Source organism: Coenobita brevimanus, chromosome 64 (assembly GCF_032717465.1).
Source record: "Coenobita brevimanus isolate Jiangsu-jjx chromosome 64, ASM3271746v2, whole genome shotgun sequence".
NCBI classification, from domain to species: domain Eukaryota; kingdom Metazoa; phylum Arthropoda; class Malacostraca; order Decapoda; family Coenobitidae; genus Coenobita; species Coenobita brevimanus.
This window is the reverse complement of record NC_137017.1, coordinates 31,349,474-31,368,619: the sequence shown is the minus strand read 5'-3', so window position 1 is coordinate 31,368,619 and position 19,146 is coordinate 31,349,474.

The window sequence follows — 19,146 nt, the reverse complement described above, 5'->3', positions numbered from 1 at the left end:
TACTTCGGCACTTCTTCCTGAACTTTCTCTCTTTCCCTCCTTCCCTCCCTTTCTTCCTCCCTCCCTCTCTCCCTGATTCCTTCCTACCTATCCTTACCTTTTACCACTAGTTCTTCCTAAACCTTCCCTCCCTCCTTCCTCCCTCCTTCCCACCATTCCTTCCTCTCTCCTGGTCTGCCTCCTACCTTCCTTCACCTACTTCACCATTCCTTCCCGAGCCTTCCCTTCCTCTCTCCCTCCCTCCCTGCCTTCTTCTCCCCCACATAAAGGTGTTCCCATCGTGTGTTCAATCACTTTAAGCGGGCCTGGCCATTAGGAAAATTGTCGCCTTTCACTAGAGCCTCCCTGAGCGTACTTCCCGCTGATTTTTAACACCCCCCTTACCGACTCTTGACGCTCGTTAGCCAGCCCCCGTGGCCCCCCTAACTACGCTCGCTTAACTACGCCGCGGGTTCCTCTTTAGCCTTGCTGCCAACCGAGGATTTTATTTAGAGGGGAGAGGAAGCGGGGACATTTCGTGGCAGCGGGAGGGGAGAGGGAGGAGGATGGGGACATTTTGTAGTGGGGAGGAAGGGGAGGTATTTCGTAGCGGGGAGGAGGGGGAGATATTTCGTAGCGGGAAGGAGGGGGAGATATTACGTAGCGATGGGAAGGAGGACATTTCGTAGCGAGAAGGAAGAGGAGGGCATTTCGTAGGAGGGGGCTCATTCGTAGCAGCGGTGCGTAAAGGGCAACGTGTCTAGCCCCATCATGTCAGGGGGTTTTCTGGGACTTAAGTAAAATCATCTACAGGTAGCAGGACAACGAAAAGGGCGTCATCACTATTATACTACTACTACTACTATTACTACTACGACTAATACTACAACAATTACTATCACCATTACTACTACTACTACGACTGCTACTACTATTATTCCCGTCACCACCACAACCACTACTACTACTACTACTACTCACTGAGAGCACTCTGGAATATCACTCCTTACATATGCCACTAGAGCGATCATGTGGCCTTTACATCAGGATAACGGCTTCTTTTAAGACGCAGTAAAGTTATTTGGCAATTCTTTCAAACATACATGAATACCGGAGGATTGGCGATGCAGTTGCTATGATTTCTCTTAATGCACATGACTATACTGCACATTTACTATTATTATTATTATTATTATTATCATTATTACTTACAGATTCTTGCATCCACCAGAAAACTTCCTTACGCTGGTTTGTAGCACTGCCTCCACTCTCACTCCGTCCATCCACCCATTCCCCACCTTCCCTTCACTCCATCATCGCTTCTTCCACCTCCTCTCCCTCATTCTCCTTCCCCCTCCTCCACCTATCATCCCCTTCCCTCTTCCTCATCACATTATTCCTTTTCTTACTCCATCATTTCTTCTCCCTCTCTCCTACCCTCCATCTCTTTAACCACCACCACCAGTTATTCATATTACCCGCTCACAGTTATTCATATCCCGCCCACAGTTATTCATGGCCCGGCCACAGTTATTCACATCCCGCCCACAGTTATTCATGGCCCGGCCACAGTTATTCATATCCCGCCCACAGTTATTCATGGCCCGGCCACAGTTATTCACATCCCGCCCATAGTTATTCATAGCCCGGCCACAGTTATTCATATCCTGCCCACAGTTATTCATAGCCCGCCCACATTTATTCACATCCCGCCCATAGTTATTCATAGCCCGGCCACAGTTATACACAACCATAAAGAGAGAGACAGAGAAGAAGAGATGAGAAAATAAAGGAATGGAACGGTAAAAGAGAGGATGGGGAAAAAACGAGAGAGAGAGAGAGAGAGAGAGAGAGAGAGAGAGAGAGAGAGTATCAGAGTATGGAGCCGAGAGCCATTAGATCCTTTAAAGAATAGTCTGTTAATCCTCCGGGCAATTAAAAGTCGCCTTAACGACCCTAAGAAACTGTTCGTCTTGACCCTGGCCACCAATTACATCGCAGGGGGGGGGGGTAGGGAGATGGGAGAGGAGGGGAGAAGGAGGGAAGAAGTAAGAGAGGGGGAGTGAGGAGGGGAAGTGAAAGGGAGAAAAGGAGGATGAGAGGAAATGGCAAAAAGGGAAGAAAGAGTAGAGAGGAGGAAGAAGGGGTTAATGAATGCTGTCTCACCCTTACATTGCCACTTCTCTCCTGAGCGAAGTAAAATTCTCTGGAGATAAAAATAAAGCTGTTGAGAAGAAATCGAAACGCATCAGTGAATTATGAAACAAATAATCTTTACAGAATAAGTAAAAAGTTAACAGGTCTCGAGATATAAGAGCTTAAACTCCAAGAACATACATTGTAAAAACGAAGAGATTGCTGTAAACAATCTCAGTTAATCCTTTCATGTATACACACACACACACACACACAAATTTTCTCTCTCTCTCTCTCTCTCTCTCTCTCTCTCTCTCTCTATATATATATATATATATATATATATATATATATATATATATATATTCTGCTTAATTGTCAAGCAGAGTTTCACGGGTTGCACGTTTTCTAGAGGAGGCTTATAACTCAGCTCTGAGGTGTGGGTTTGGGCTGTTCAAGAAAAAAAAAAAAAAAGTGGTACAGTGAGGTGAGTTTGTGTGACACCGCCTTTAGGCCACCAGGGGTAAGGGAAAAGGTTAAGGCCCCTGATACCAACACACAAAGAGTCAGTCACCCACGCTAAATGGAACTGCTTTAGTCCGATAATGTATTTAACATTTTATTCTTACTCCCTCCAGATAACTCTTACTTTAGAAGGACCCCAAGTAGATGACTCGTTTGTGAAGGGCATATCGGACCCTTCTATGTTCAATAAAATCGTCTGAAGGTAGCAAGAACATGCCTAGGGGTTTGGGCTGCACGGTAAAGATAAAGCCATAAAGGCATATTGAAAAGATCTTGTTACCAAAGCTAGTGCCATCAAAGTAACTGCTAATATGCTCATATCTCAAAACCAAAATATAAAAACCTTAATTTCCAAAGCCAAAAGCTAAACAGGTACGCCACCAAAGATGAAAGTTACACATTCACAGCCACTTAACCTTCACATGGTCCGGCTAACTCTATTTTTCTCATCCAGCTGACGCCAGACGATTATATTTAGCTAAGTGAGAGTCATAAGAACCTGAGAATATTCACTCTGTCCAGCTAGCCCCCACAATCTCGGGACGGCTCTACAATTCCACTCGAAGCAATCCCAGACGATTTTATTCGGCCGGGAATGAGTTGCAGTTCTGTTCCATTTACCGCCAGTGGGTTACATTCAGCTGAGAGTGAGAGATATAAGCCTGAGAGTGTTGAGCCAAGGTTACACAGCTAGTACTGAAAGTTTAGCCTTTGCAAGCCTAGTTTTCTTTTCTTTTTTATGCTACCCCCAAACGACCTTGCTCCATTTAGGAAGATAGTGATTAGTGGAAGGAGTAATGACGGCTAACTTCTTTCAGTTCGCAAAGCCTCTCCTTAGACGAGACTCTTCTTAGCTAAGTCTCTTCTCAGCTCGTTAAATGGCCCACAGACCGCAAGAATAATACATGTCATATATATATATATATATATATATATATATATATATATATATATATATATATATATATATTCTCGTGATGATGATGTTAACCCCTCCACTCTCATGAAAATTAGTTTATTCTCGTCACCTCCAGACGATTATATTGATTTCAAAGGATTGTTTCCGAAATGAAGCTTAGATATGGCCATAACCAACCCCATCACTTCCAGGGTGCTCTCCTAAGCCCAGTATAAGCGTCTGGTAGTAGCTACAGTAGAATACGAGAGGATATATGTGCTCTGGCTGAAGACTTAAATGTTATAACAGCGACATATACAACACTAAAACCCACAAGACACAAGGTTAAAGCTAGACACTGACCCACTGAATCCGGGGACGTCTCTATAATTAGCTTGTTCTTGCTATTTCCAGACGATTTTATGCAGCTGATGAGAGACCTTCCTAATTGGAGGGGTTAGTCACAGCCTGATAACCTCTTCTACTGTGACAGCTCCTTCGTAAACTGAATAAAGCTGACTGTGGGAAACTCAGCATAGGGTAAAAAAAAAAAAAAAAAAAGTCTTCGGAAGGAAATCAAATAACAAATCACAAAAAATAAGCTGAGAGAAAATAAAGCCAGTAAACCGAAATCATCCGGCTTAATCTTGAAGAGAATACTTTTTTTTTTATACAAGGAGGAAGGAACCAAAGGCCAGAAGCCCGTATGAGTGTTCTCTCCAAGAAAAAAAAAAAAAAAAAAAGAGCCCAATTCAAGATCTGTTGTAAGGTTAATGGTACCTGTATGACCACTCACAGGCTCTAACACTATCTATCTATCTGTCAATTTATAGCTAGACGCCTTAATCCCGTAAGGGATGGCCACAAACAAATCGTCTTCATGTCACCCTGTCCCCTGCCAATTCGCCGCCCTCTTCCTTGGCCTATGGGCAATCCTTCCACAAAGTTTCATCAGAGTCCGTTAATAACTTTTTAAGTAATCCTGCTAACAGACAAACAAACAGAAAAACAAACCAACTTGGGGTAAAACATAACCTCCTTGGTTGAGGAAATAATCCTAACTACTCGACAGTTTTCAATTTCGACGTACAGCCCCCAATGGGCTCCCGTGTGTGGTTAATTAAGCACTTGTAGGACGAGGCAATAAACGAGGCTCCGGCGTTAACATTTCCACCTGACGCCTATTAAAAACAACAATAGCAACGACAAGCACCGCGCCACACAACACCGCTTGTTCGGCCCTCACTGTTAGTTGTGGCCGTTAATGACCGTTAGGGAGGTTAATAACGGCCGCCAGGGTGTTAAATGACCGGTTGCCACCCCCCCCCTCTCTCTCTCTCTCTCACACACACACACACACACACACACACTCGTCCCCTTCTCTTTTCAGTCTCTCTTAACTTTCCACGTCTTTACCTCTGAGACTGCTCCCATCCCTTCCTCCTACCGCCGTGTTCATTCTCTAAACTTTTCCATTTTTTCGTACGGTCCCTCCAAGTTCCTCTTCCCCTTCCCTCTATCTCCTCTTCCCTATCTCCTCTTTTCCTCTTTCCGCCTCCTCCCTCCACACAGCTCCCCATTCACTCTCCTAGTCTCCCTATCTCCCTTTCCCTCTCAGCATCTTCTTTCTCGCTCCCTTTCTCCCATCTCTATCTTCAACAACTTCTTCCCCTCTTCCTTCCTTTATCTCTCGGTCTCCTTCCATCTAATCATCACCCATATCTCTTCCTCCAACACATCCTTACCTCAACCGTCCCGTCTGATACCTTCACCACGAAACAAGCACTACTGGTCACTCACTCCTCGCTTTCCCTCCCTCCACGCTTGCCCTCCGACCCCTCCTTTTCTGTCTTCTTCCCCAGCAACCCCACCTCCCTAGTCCCTCTTTCTACTCTATCCCTCCCCCTTTTCCTTTACGTTGACCACACTCTTCAGAAAACACCCTCCCCCTTCACTCTCCAATCCACTTTGACCCAGCACCCCCCCCCCCCAAACCAACAACTACCTCGTTCAAGAAGCCCTCTCATAACCTCATCTCCCTCTTCCCCTTCTTCAAACCCTTTTTCATTTCATCACCGACTTGTCCCCCCAGCCGTCCCCCCTCTCACACCATCAACTCACTGTCTCACTGCCCCCTTTTCCCTTTCTCTCAAAAGCTCCTCCATCCTACTCACCTCCCTCTCCCTCCCTCCCTAACCCCTTCACTCCAACCCTTCTAACCCATCCCCAGTTGACCCCCAAAAGCAAGCACCTGTTAGCCTCTTCCTTCCCTCCTCCTTTTCTCCAAAACTTTCTTCCCCATTTCCTCCCTCTCCAATCGCCCTCCCCCTTCCCTCGTCCAGCACCCTCTCTCTCTCTCTCTCTCTCTCTTTCAAAAACCTACATCTCCCACATTCTCCTCCTCTCCCCAATTGCCTCTCTTCTCCCCACGCCTACCTCCCTCCGTGACCCCTCTCTCCAAACCCCCCAACCCAGCCCATCTGACACCTACCCGACTAAACAAGCATTATCGGCCGCGTTTAATTTTTCAGGATGTCAATTACTGAAATAGAATAGCGGTAATCAACAGTGTTTTTGGTGACCGCGCTCCGTCCCAGCACGTCATTAAACTAATAATAACATTCGCTCGCTTCGATGACGGGCGGAATGTCACTTAATTTGGGAGAAGAAGGGGTGTAGAGACGAAAGAAGGGAAGAGATTCGTGGAGAGAAAAGAGGAGAAATGAAAAGAAGAGACTGGAAGGAAGGGAAGAGAAGGGAACAGAGAAGAAGAGGAGAGAGGAGAAAAAGAAAAGAAGAGATAGGAAGGAGGGGCAGAGAATGGAACAGAGAAGAGGGGAGAAAAGAAGAGAGGAGAAGAGAATCGTGGAGAGGAGAGGAAAAGAGAAAAGAAGGGAAGGAATAGGAAGAGAAAAGAAGAGAAGAGAAGAGAAGAGAGAGAGAGAGAGAGAGAGAGAGAGAGAGAGAGAGAGAGAGAGAGAGTGTGTGTGTGTGTGTGTGTGTGTGTGTGTGTGGTACCATCAGGAGCAGGGTGGCACGGAGCTTGGGTACTTGTCCAGAAAAACAATATTAAAATGACCAGTCGCTTCTCCTTTAGCGGCATCATGTTAGCAGTAAAGGCCAACCACACCTTGGATTTACACCCAGTATTTGTTATTTATATGACCAACGCAGTACACAATTTCTTGGTCTACGAAATGATCTGGCTTGTCATTCAGTGTAGAGTCATCTGAGAATGGCACTACATCCGGTGAGTGGATAGTGCACGGCCTCACCTACAAACTCTTTGGCTTGTATTCTCGTCGGGTACGGAGACTCCCTAGCACCTCTTCCTTAGCGGTTTATTTGTGGATATGGCTGGTTACTATCTTTTTGTGTGTTATTTAGGCAGGGTACGGTGATATTACAATGATTTAGGTAACAGAAAAGGGCAGACAAGGTGTAATAAACAAAATAAATCGCTCTGGAAAAGGTGTCAGGGAGCTTCCTTAACCGACGACAATACAGGCCTTGGACTGTAATGTAGTGTACAGTCGCCGCAAGAAGTGATGCCAGAGTTTCAAATTACTGCGGTCACTCTGCACCGCCAGATATAAAGAAGAATATGCCCATTATCACTGAATGAAAACTTATGGATACTCAGCCATCACTTCTTGGGGCGACTGTACCCGCGCTTAGAACAAAATTTGCATTAACTCGTTCCTGTTATCACTGTATTATCACTGTCCTTCTTTTTTCATTTCTGTACTATAGGAATTTAAGTACAATCGTAATATTCCCAACGAGCAACGGATGAAATATGTGGCCAAATTACTGACCTCTAATTGGCCAGGCTGTTAAAATAAACTAATGATGATTTTAAGCATCTCTTGCACCGTGGACTAATGACAGAAGTTTACTCATAATTTTTACTGCAATTAGTATTCAGTTTTCCATTCATTACCGTATAATGTTCTCCTATTTATTATTGCTATCAGTGTAATATTACTGCAACTGCATTCTAAACTACTACACTACTACAGCATCATTACTATTACTTTTACTACTACTACTACCACCACTACTACTACTACTACCACAGTACTATACTATTACTACTACAACTACTACTGCTTGTTTTAGCGTACAAAGAAGCAACCAAAGTCTGCATGTCTCCAAAAGTTGTCTCTTTAATAAGAAATAAATAAATACAAATATAAAGTAAGGAAAGCCAGTACCATCATCCATTCATTCAGAGATGCTTGGACTTATAAAGGGCAGGAGGCGAGAAAAAGGCAGACAGTTGAACTAGCATATGGGAGTACAAATGAAATTAAACAGTAGCAGATCAATGGCTCTTTCCTGGCTTACTGTTACAGACTTCATTATAGGGTACAGGTAAGTCATGTATTGTGCGAGTCAGTGCTAAGGATATCAGAGCAGGATGATTGGGGTGGGGTTTTCCTGAGCTGGCCTCTTGCGTGTATGAAAATAGGGAAATACCGGTAAGTTTTGCCTAAATTGCTGCAGGAAAGGACAGGTGGGTGCTGCATGTCCGCCGAAAGTAAAGAGAAAGTGATACAGCATTGCAGCATATCAACACTATGACATTAAAATCACACTTAATTAGTATAACTTTTCCCTTTATTACTGTTTTCGGCAACGTGATTACTACAGCTGACGGTGTACTTTCAGACCAATATACGAACATAACTAAGAGCCTTACTAATCTTACATCACAAAAGGGAAGAGAAACAATAGCATTACTCAAAGGACAGCCCAATAATAACAAAGACTATTACTATTCACATCAACTCCATTCAGTACAGAGCTGCGTCATTTTCAAACTCACGTTATTCATCATTTTTATTTTCTATTCAGTGCCTCGATGCAATGCGTCTTGAAGTGGGGCAGCGGTTGCCATGGTGAAGGGGTGACGCGGCCTCCTGTTTCTCCCGCAGCTGTAGTAAGCAGAGGGGGAAGAGTGAGGGAGAGAAGGAAAAGGGAGAGCGAGGGGAGAGAGAGAAATAAAAGAGAAGGAGAGAGAGAGAGATAAAAGAGAGGGAGAGAGGGGGAAGAGGGAGGGAGAGAGACAGAAGACGGACGGTAGGGAGAAGAGTGCGAGAGGGAGGGAAAGGAGAAGAGCAGAGAGGGGACGGTAATCGGAAGAGAGGGAGGGTAAGGGAAAATGAAAGATTATGAGGGGAAAAGAGAGGGGAATGAGGGGAGAAGGGGGAGCCTGAGGGGGAGAGGAGGTGAGGACAAAGATGAGAGGTGAAGGGTGAGGGTGAAAGGGAGTGAAATGGGGAGATGATGGTGAAAAAGAGGAGAGTCTGGGGGAAGGATGGGTGGGGGGGGGGGAGAGGAGATGAGGAGAAGAGGATGGTGAAACAGGAAAAGGTGTGTTGGAGAGGTGAGAGGGAGAAGGGCTGAAAAGGGGAGAGGATAGTGATAGGGAGGTGAAATGGGAGGAATAGGACGGTAATGGGGAAAAGGAAAACTAAGAAAATACTGATGAGGAAATGGAAGTGAGCAGAGTGAAAGGCGACAGAATGGGAGTGTTAAAAGAAGAAAGAGGGATAATAGGAAAATAAAGGAAATGAAAGAGAGAGAGAGAGAGAGAGAGAGAGAGAGAGAGAGAGAGAGAGAGAGAATTATCTACCTGTACTCATTATTTATGTATACAGTATATTCCTCCTGTCTTCTGCTTTATACCTCTCACTTAATGTCTTTCTCCTTTTTCTTATTGATCTCTTCGTCTTTCTTCGATTCTTGCACTCACGCTTACTCTCTTAATATCATTTTTCATTTCTAAAATAATACAATATTGATTATTCATCTTGTTCACAGTTTCGGCGGACTTAATGATGTGTGTATATGATTATGTGGCGCACTTACTCCCGATTTCACGTTTTCTGCAACTCATCTACGTAAAATAAGATGCAAAAGGACGAAAATCTGGGCCAAGTTCAGGTGAAAGAACTACAACGTTTACATACAGAAGCAAGTAAAGACGCAGCAGGATCTCTGGCTTGGAATAAAAAAATAAAAAATAAAAGAAAGAAAGAATCCAAGGCCTAGAACCAGCAAAAAGTGTCTCTTCCCAACAAATCTGAACATAAAGAAAGACAGAATAAAGAAAGACAAAAGGCAAGTGAAGAAAAATGAAGGAACGCGACGGGGTAAAAGAATGTAAAAAGGAGAGGGGAAAGTGAAGGAAAAATAAAGGAACATGAATCAGAGAACGAAGAGAGATGGTTCAGGAAAAGGAATGGTAAAGGAAAATGAAGGAACCTGGAGGAGTAAAGGAATAACAAAAAGAAATAGGAAGGTGAAGGAAAATGTAGGAATGAGGAAAAATCAAAGGAGGAAAAATGAAGAAACCTGAAGGAGTAATGGGATAAAGAAAAAAACAGGAAGATGAAGGAAAATGTAGGAACGTGAAAGAATCAAAGAAGGAAGAAGAAAAATGAAGAAAAGTAAAAGAATCAGAGGAGGAAGAAGGAAGGAGAAGAAAAATGAAGGAACGTGAAGGAAGGAAGATGATAAAACAAGGAAGCGATGTCCGTCTCACCTGCCTCACCCCTGGTCAAAACACTAAGTATGGCTGGAGGGTCAACACAAGCACGGGGATAATACTTGCAGGGGTCAGGTAATACTTGGGATATTGGCGGAGGTGTAACTCGAGCCTCGCACCTCAAGGCCTGTTTTTTACTCTTCCTCTCCCTTATATTGCTTCTCCTTCTCCGTGTCTTTGTCCTCTTCTCCTTAGCATTTTCTTTTCCCATCTTCTTCTTCTTCCTCCTCCTCCTCCTGCTTGATTTCCTCGGTTTCTTTTTCCTCCTCTTCCTTCTCTTTTCTCTCTATATCATCATCATCATCTTCCCCTTCTTCTTCCTCTTGTTCTTGATCTTGTCCTTCTTCTTTTTCTTGTTATTATTTCTTCTTTTTACGATATTGGCCCATTTATCTCCGCTCGGATTAAGCACTTCAGCCCGCGTAAAAACAATGTTAACTTGTTTTTGGTACTGAAGCGGGACGCCTTCACGTGGTTGTACCAACATGACCAGACGGTTCACTGTCCATTTGTACAAACATCCTTAAACTCCCTCCCAATTCTCAAAAAGGAAGATGTATACTACTACCACTGCTACTACCACTGCTGCTATTACTGCTACTGCTACTACTATTACTACTACTACTACTACTACTATTACTACTACTACTACTATTACTACTACTACTACTACTGATGATGATGATGATGATGCTACTTTGTTCTCACTGTGTTCAGGTAACTTTATCTTAGAAGAAACTTTTCAACTGGACGGGTTTAGGTGGAACCAACATTAACCCCTCCACCACCAAATGGCTCCTCCCCAGGTTACGTAATATACCGTAGTACGGAAATTGAAAAAAATATATATATATCTGTATATGTGTTACCCCTGGTGGAATGGAATAATTCTTTCCTTGCCTTCCATCTTCCCCTCTTTTATATTACGTGGTAACATGAAGAAGATGCTTTAGGTTAGCTTTAGGGCCTCTTCTCCCTCCCCCCCCCCCTCTCTCTCTCTCTCGTCTTTTCCTTTCACTTGCTAATTACATCTCCCTCTTATATTTCACTTATTCCTTGTTCATTTTTTTTTCTCTTGCTCTTTTCCTACACCATCTTTCTTTCTTCCATTCATTTCAGAAGCTCTTTTTCATTCCTCTCTCCTTCGTTTGTCTTATTCCTGTTTTTTCAGTCTCTTTTGATTCTTCTTTATATTCCCTTCTCAGTTACATCACCTTTTTAATATTTCCCTTGTTATTTTTCTGCATCCTCTTTCACACGCAGTCACCTCATTGTCGCTGGCAGATTCCTCTCTTTTTTATTATTTTTTTGTCTTTTGCCTGCTTTCTTGAGATTTTCCTTACTCCCTGTCTTGGAGTTCCGGGTTCTATTCTTGGCTAGTGCGCTTAAAACTTTCCACACTATATAAAACTATCCATATTATATATATATATATATATATATATATATATATATATATATATATATATATATATATATAGTTATAGTTATTTTTCATTAAAAAAAAAATACATTATGGATTCATCATTTTTCCAAAGATTCGGAGGACTGAATGAGGTGTGTACATGATTCTGTGGCGCGTTTTCTCCTATTTTCACGATTTCCCTCTCTCTGTTTCTGAATTCTACCTCACCCCTACTCTAGACGTAATGTGGGTCACGATGATGATGATGATGATGGTGATGGTGATGATGTTTTTGCCCTTCTGTCATTCTTCACCTCCATTATCAGCACTGCCATAATTATCGATCATTGCTTGTATTATTGCCACTTGTTTTCCTTTTCTGCAATATTAAATACATCTTTACCACTGCCTCATTAAATCTTACCACCAGCCTCAGTGTCCTTTCTCTTTTCCTCAGTTTTCTTAGTCGTCACCACTTTTTAATCTCTGGCACAAGACGTTATTGAACACTTCACTGCTTTTCCTTTTTTATATACGTGCTACTTTCAGACACTTTTATTCTGCTTAAGTGAATTTTTTCGAACTTCACGAGTGGAATGTACCCTTTACCAAAATCTTCAGTGCGAAATATTCAACCACCGCTTTTTAATAGAATAATCTGGAGGTCTCAAGACTTAGCTAACCTATTACCACATCATCAAAGTTCACTTCATATTGTGCTAGTGTTCGGTTTTGATATTACCGTACTGTATTTTCCCCATTTTCAGTTCTCTACATTATCAGTTACTTAATGTTTTGTCTTTTTTGTTTCTGTTTTCACTTTATTCATTTCCCCGAGCACTGTCAGTATATGCTTTTATGTTCGTTTCAGAAAGTCTTTTCCACTTATCAATTCAGCGCGATTTTTCAACTGCTTCCAACCCCCCCCCCCTCTTATTCTTCTTCTAGCACGCTACTTCTGGATCTTAACAGTCCTCTTTCCTTTTCCTTCTGTTTATTATCTTCTGTTTATTCTCTCTCTCTCTCTCTGTTTTCATCTTTCCTTTTCCTCCTGTTTATTACCTTTCTGTTTCTTCTCTCTCTCTCTCTCTCTCTCTCTCTCTCTCTCTTTCATACTCCAGACATCGTTCGTATATTTTTTCCATTGTTCTTCCGATCCTTTTGCTCCTCTTATTCTTTGTCGTCTTCCTCTTTCTTTTCATCTTCATCTTGCAGTTTCTCATCTCCTTCCTCTTCTTTGTCTCCTTTTTTTCTATTTTAATTTGGCTTCCATATTCCCCACCATTCGTCATTTTATCTTCCCACTTTTCTTTCTCACTTTCTTTGTACCCACCTTCTCCTCCTATACGCTGTTCTCTTCTTTCAATTTTTTCCCCCTCTTCCTTTCTTCCTTTTTCACTTTTCATTATCCCATCCCTTTCCTCTTCTTTCTCCATTCCTTTTTCCTCCTTCTTGTCTTCCTCCTTATTTTCCTATCTCCATCTTCCTTGTCTTCGTCCTCCTCACTCTTTCTTGGCTTCCACATTTCGCACTAATCGTCAGTTTATTTTTCCCCTTGCTCGCTTTTGGAAGTCTTCTCCGCTCACTTCATCATTTCAACAACCTCTCAGCCACCACTCCTCCTCCTCCTCCTCCTCTCCTCCTCTCACTTCTCGTCCTCTCCTCCTCCTCCTCCCCCTCCTATTTCATCATCATCGTCGTCGTCGTCATTACTGTAATCATCATTTATTACTAATCCTCTACTCTCTTTCCCCTTTCTTCACCACATCATCATCACCATCATCATCATATTATAATCATTATTGCTCACCTTCTCCTTTTCATCCTTAATAAGCAGTCATTTTCAGGTAGTTTTTCATCTATATTCCCACATTCTTTTATGTTAATAATTTCCGCCTTCCTTTATCAGTCTGTCTCTTTCCATATTTCTCTCTCTCTTCCTCCTCTCCCTTCCTCCTGTTCATGCTCATTACCTTCTTCCCTTAATTGCCATATTTTCCTTCATCTTCCCTACCAGATTTCTCTCTCTCTTTCTCTCTCTCTCTCTCTCTCTCTCTCATTGATTAGTATTTTCTTCTCCATTTCCATGCCCTTCTCAGGATGATTTTCTTTCACTTCGCCTGTCTTTCAGAGTCTTTTTCCTCTCTCCTACGTACTCATTATCTAACAGTGTCTCCAAATTGCCTACCTTGCGTTTGGATTCTGTTGACCCCAGACGATTTTCCTGTGGTCAAAAAAAAAAAAAAAAAAAAAAAAAAAAAAAAACTAGTCTCCCAGCTTAAGACAGACGCTTTTACTCATCCCACAAAAACTCACTGAAAGAATTGTTAACTGTTTCCCTCTCCGTCAACTTCTCTGTATTTTTTTTAAGTTTCTGTTTCTCGATCTTTTCAACCTTTTCCCACTGCTCTTCCTATTCCTCTTTTCCTTTATCGAGTCATTATTTTCTCATCACTTGCTTTACTGGTTGATCTGCTTATCGCTTCATCTTTTTTATCAACGCCTCCTCCTCATTCTCCTCCTCCGCCTCCTCTTCTTCCTCTTCTTCTACCTGGCATAATGATTTTCTTATTTTTGAGTGAAGGACATCCTTAATGAACATTTCTTTTATTTCAGCATTTTCTATTTTCTCGCTTCATCAATTATTCAGACTCTCTCTCTCTCTCTCTCTCTCTCTCTCTCTCTCTCTCTCCATTTTCCTCAGGATGTGTGAACTCTATAGCAAGGTCGAAGCTTGTTCTTGGAAGAAGAGTGAAGGCTAGAATTTATCCTTTCTCATGTTGGGCAAGTACGAATCAGGTGGGTCGTTTAGTAGTGGGAGCAGTGCATGTGAAAGAATGTGTGTGTGTGTGTGTGTGTGTGTGTGTGTGTGTGTGTGACAAAATGCAAACATATTGCTAGCATATTAGAGGACATACTACCTGCACCCTATTAATTCTATGCAGTTGGTTCTGAGCCCATCTTTGAGCACAACTGGTCGGGAGGCGAACGTGACAGCCACTGAACCACCATGGCTCTCTTATCACCATATTTATTTTCTTTTTACCTCATCGTTTAATCCTGTCTGCCAGGGGGTCAAAATTTTCTTTCCCATTTTCTTTTTCATTTTTTATCTGCTGTCGATTTTACTCATTAGGGTAGACTGTTTTAATTGGGAAGGTCAGGCAGTCTTCATTCATCTCTTAATTGCCCAGCGAAATCCTAAGACAAATAAAATAGCCTCTAGGATAAAAAACAGTGAAAATAAAGTCACCGTCATGAAGAGGTTATGTAGTTTTTCTCCACTCCATTCACCAGTCATGCAACATCATTTCTACTGCTCCCATTTCCTTCTCTTCTTCCTCCTATGTTTCCTACTCTCCTTCCTCCTAAGTTTCCTTCTTCTCTACTAGTTTCTCGTCCATACCATCCACTCATCATGTTTACTTTTTCCTTCCTTGTTTTTATCAGCTCTCCTCTCTACCAACTTCAAAATTCAACGAGCTTTTCTTCATCACACATTCTTCTCTTCATCCCCTTCCTTGCCCTTTCCTCCTTTTCTTTCTCTTCCACTTTTTATATCATTGTATTTTATTGTGCTCACTGATGTTACTTTTAATTTTTACCTTTTCTTCCTCCTCCTCCTCCTGGCACTCCTGGTCCTCTTCCTTCTCATTCTCCTCCTACTTCTCCTCCTCATTATCCTCAGTTGTCTCTTTGTACTGACGAGATCAGTAACAACATTTTTCTCTTCTATTCTTCCAGGAAATCTTCTCTTCCTCACTTCCATCAGTTCACCTAAACTTTCTCTTCGTGTGTGTGTGTGTGTGTGTGTGTGTGTGTGTGTGTGTGTGTGTGTGTGTGTGTGTGTGTGTGTGTGTGTGTGTGTGTGTGTGTGTGTGTGTGTGTGTGTGTGTGCATCTCTCTCTCTCTCTCTCGCTCCCTCTCTCTCTTTTATTCCACTCTCCCTCCTCCTCATCTTCCTTGTCAATCTTTCTCACTGACTTCGGTTATCTTGTCTCGCATCACTTACCCTTTCTTCTCTTCCTGTTCCTTGTTCTCCTCCTCTCTCCTCCCTCCTCCTCTGCTCGACATGGCCCTAACTTTCCTATTCACCAGGCTCCCTCATCGACTTCACTCTTTCTCTTCCTCCGCTTCCTCTTCCCTTTCCTCTTCCTCCTCCTTCCCCTGGTTCTCCTTACCTCATGCCTCTTCTTCCTCCTCCTTCCCCTTCTCCTCCTCCTCCTTATCATCATCATCATCATCATCATTCGTCTCCTCCTCCTCCTTCTCTTCCACAAGTGACTTAAGTATTCTGAGGACAACAGCAACTAGAGACAGTGTACAAAGAAATAAGTGAAGTTGCACACAAACTTTGACCTTTACCAATTACCTTTACCCTTGGTCGATCTGCTGGAAAACTGTATCACTCCCTCCTAGTTTTTCATTCAGTTTTGATCGAAGTTAAATAAGAAACTCATGAGATAATGCTGCACCTTGAACGTTATCCTCGATCCTTGATATTAAACCTTTCACTGATCCTCTCCCATGTCGAATCACTCCTTCCCAGTGCAACACACACGCTATATTTGCCAACTCTGATCCAAATTACATCAGGCACTGGAGAAAATTTTGGCAACACAGATATGTACATACAATATACGCATTTCTATATACATACATTCATACATACACATACAAGAGGAGGTATCCACACAAAAAAACTCCATTACAGTATCGACGGCTGTGATGTAGCTAATAAATTTCCTCTCATCTCCTTCTCCTTCCCCTCCTCTTCCTCCTCCTCCTCCTCCTCCTTTTTCTTTTCACCATCTTCCTCTTTCTCACTCTCTTCCTGTTCTTTTTTCTCATACCTCTCCACTTAATCCTTTTTCTCTTCTCTTTCCTCCTCCTCCTCCTCCTCCTCTTCAATTCGTGACTTTTGTGCTGCTGGGACGGCTTCAACAGTTTTCCTACCAAGTGACTCCTTCTCTTCCTCTTCCTCTCCCCTTCTCCCTCCTCCTCCTCCTCAAAGGAAAGCAAACAGCAACAATCCATCTGGTCCTTTCGATGCTGTCTGTTAGAGAGAATACTATGACGATAATATTATGAAGAGAAAATAAGGACAGGAGAGCAAGAAAGTCCCATACTTCCTCCTCCTCCTCTCTCTCTCTCTCCTCTTCCTCATTCTCCTCCTCTTTCACCCGCGACTTTCCTACTGCGAGGACAACATCAATAATTTTCCTGGCACTGTGACGGCTGGGCTCGGGAATGTGTCGTAGTTAAAGTGAGGTTGCTCTTCATTCACTCGTTTCTCTCTCTCTCTCTCTCTCTCTCTCTCTCTCTCTCTCTCTCTCTCTCTCTCAATCTTCTATCTATCTATGTATGTCTCTCTGTCTGCATGTGTCTGTCTGTCTGTCATTTACTCATTCGTTCATTCACCTTCATTCGCTCATTGCTACATCGTCACATGGCCTACGTACTCACTCATTCTCTCGATATTTATCTATCTACAGTTATCTATTAATCTCTCACACATAAAGATAACGCACACAGAGAAACGTAGTCATCTCTCACACAACACTAAAGTGAAACAGAATGCACAGCTGTTATTTATCTTCAAATTGACGAAAGCTCCACATTCACATTTTGCTTTTTCCGGCAAGCTCGGAATAGCTTATATATATATATATATATATATATATATATATATATATATATATATATATATATATATATATATATATAGTACATATTTCAAAGCCCTATCACTCCCTCTCTCTTCCCTTCATTCTCTCCCTCCCTCTCACCATTTCAATCTGTCTCAATTTTTCTCCCAGGGTCTGTACACATCGCTTCCTCAGCCTCTGTTCCTCCGACTCTTTCTCTCTGTTTTATCCTCTCAATTCACCGCTCTCTCTCTCTCTCTCTCTCTCTCTCTCTCTCTCTCTCCACGGTCTTGTTCTCATTCTTCCTTTCCCTCCCTCCCAAAGCCACTCTCTTAAGCTCACTTACATCTCTACACATTCTGTTGCAGTGAAGCTTTGAACGGCAAATGTATTTTTATAAATGCACTTTTATTATTCTTTCTTCCTTTTTTGCCTCTCCGATTCCCTATTAAATTCTCCTCTGTGCTACTTTTATTGCGTCCATTCTTCTTTCTGTGTCACCTATGTTCCCTTTCTGTCTTTTATTTTTTCTCCTCTTTCAGAGCCATAACTCGGAACTATGTCTTTTATTTCTTCTGTCCTTTTGGTGCTCCTTTCTTCGTGTCCTGCTCTCTCTCTCTCTCTCTCTCTCTCTCTCTCTCTCTCTCTCTTTGCTCTTTATATTCCTCTTCTCTTTTTCCTTGTCCAGTTGTCTGTCCTTCCTCTCATTTTTCTGTTTATTCCTTTTCTCCATTCCAGCCCTTTCCATCTCCCTCTTCTCTCGGGTTCACTCAGTTTCAGCAGCAAAATTCGTCAGGATTAACCTCCACATACATACAGACCCTCTCTCTCTCTCTCTCTCTCTCTCTCTCTCGTATACAGAAAAGAGGATTCACAAATACATAACTGCTCTTTGCTAAATGTTTGTAGGTCTCTGTACGCCAACACCACATGAACATAAACGATACACAGAATCATGGATACACATACACCCAAATAAATAACGAAAAGCATACTAAAGCCATACACACACACACACACACACACACACACACACACACACACACACACACACATGCAGACTGACAGACAACACACACACACACACACACACACACATCTAACAGGCTTTGTCCCTAATCTCATCCTATTAGTGTTGAATGGGTCGGCCGCCCTGTTTTGCTAATCTCTGTTCACTCTGTTTCGCTGATCTGTGTTCCATTCCCCGACCCTGCTGAGCTGTGAGATGCTGTGCTGTGCTGTATTGTGCTGTGTTGTGCTCGCTTGTGCTGTACTGTGCTGTGTTGTGCTCGCTTGCGCTATGTTATGCTGTGCTCTTAGGTGTGGTTTGCTTTGCTGTGCAGCGCTGTGGTATAGTGTGCTGGTCTGTATTGTGCTGTGTTGTTCTGTACTGTGATGTAATGTGCTGTGCTGTCCAGTGTTTTCTTGTGTTGTAATGGGGTTTGGTGTTCTGTGCTCTGCCCGCCTGTTCTGTGCTGTGGCGTGTTTTGCTGTAGTGTGCTGTGCTGTCTTGTGCTGTGCTCTGGTATAATGTTACTGCTCCGTCATTTTTGCTACTACTGTGGTTCTCAACTGCTATGGGATGATGTTTGCAGGTACTGCCAATAGTTGTTTACTGTATTATTCACACCAATACACACACACACACACACACACACACACACACACACACACACAACTATGCGTGTTTTTAGTCCTACACAACATGGACACTATAAACAAAGATATATATTTTTCTACCCTACACATCCAGCATCAATATTCATCCTACATTCACTAACCTAGGAATGTGTTTTTTTTTTTTTTCCGTGTTGTAGACCCACTAGAGATTTTTCTTTATTAATTAATTTCTTTTTCTGCCTCTACACTCGCACAGATACGTGTTTCCACTGCGCATCATCCTCGCTAACCTCGTTTGTTTGTTTGTTTCTTTCGCCCTGAACACAGTAAGTAGTTATTCACAACACGAACCCACTAAGCTTGGGATTTATATGTTCCA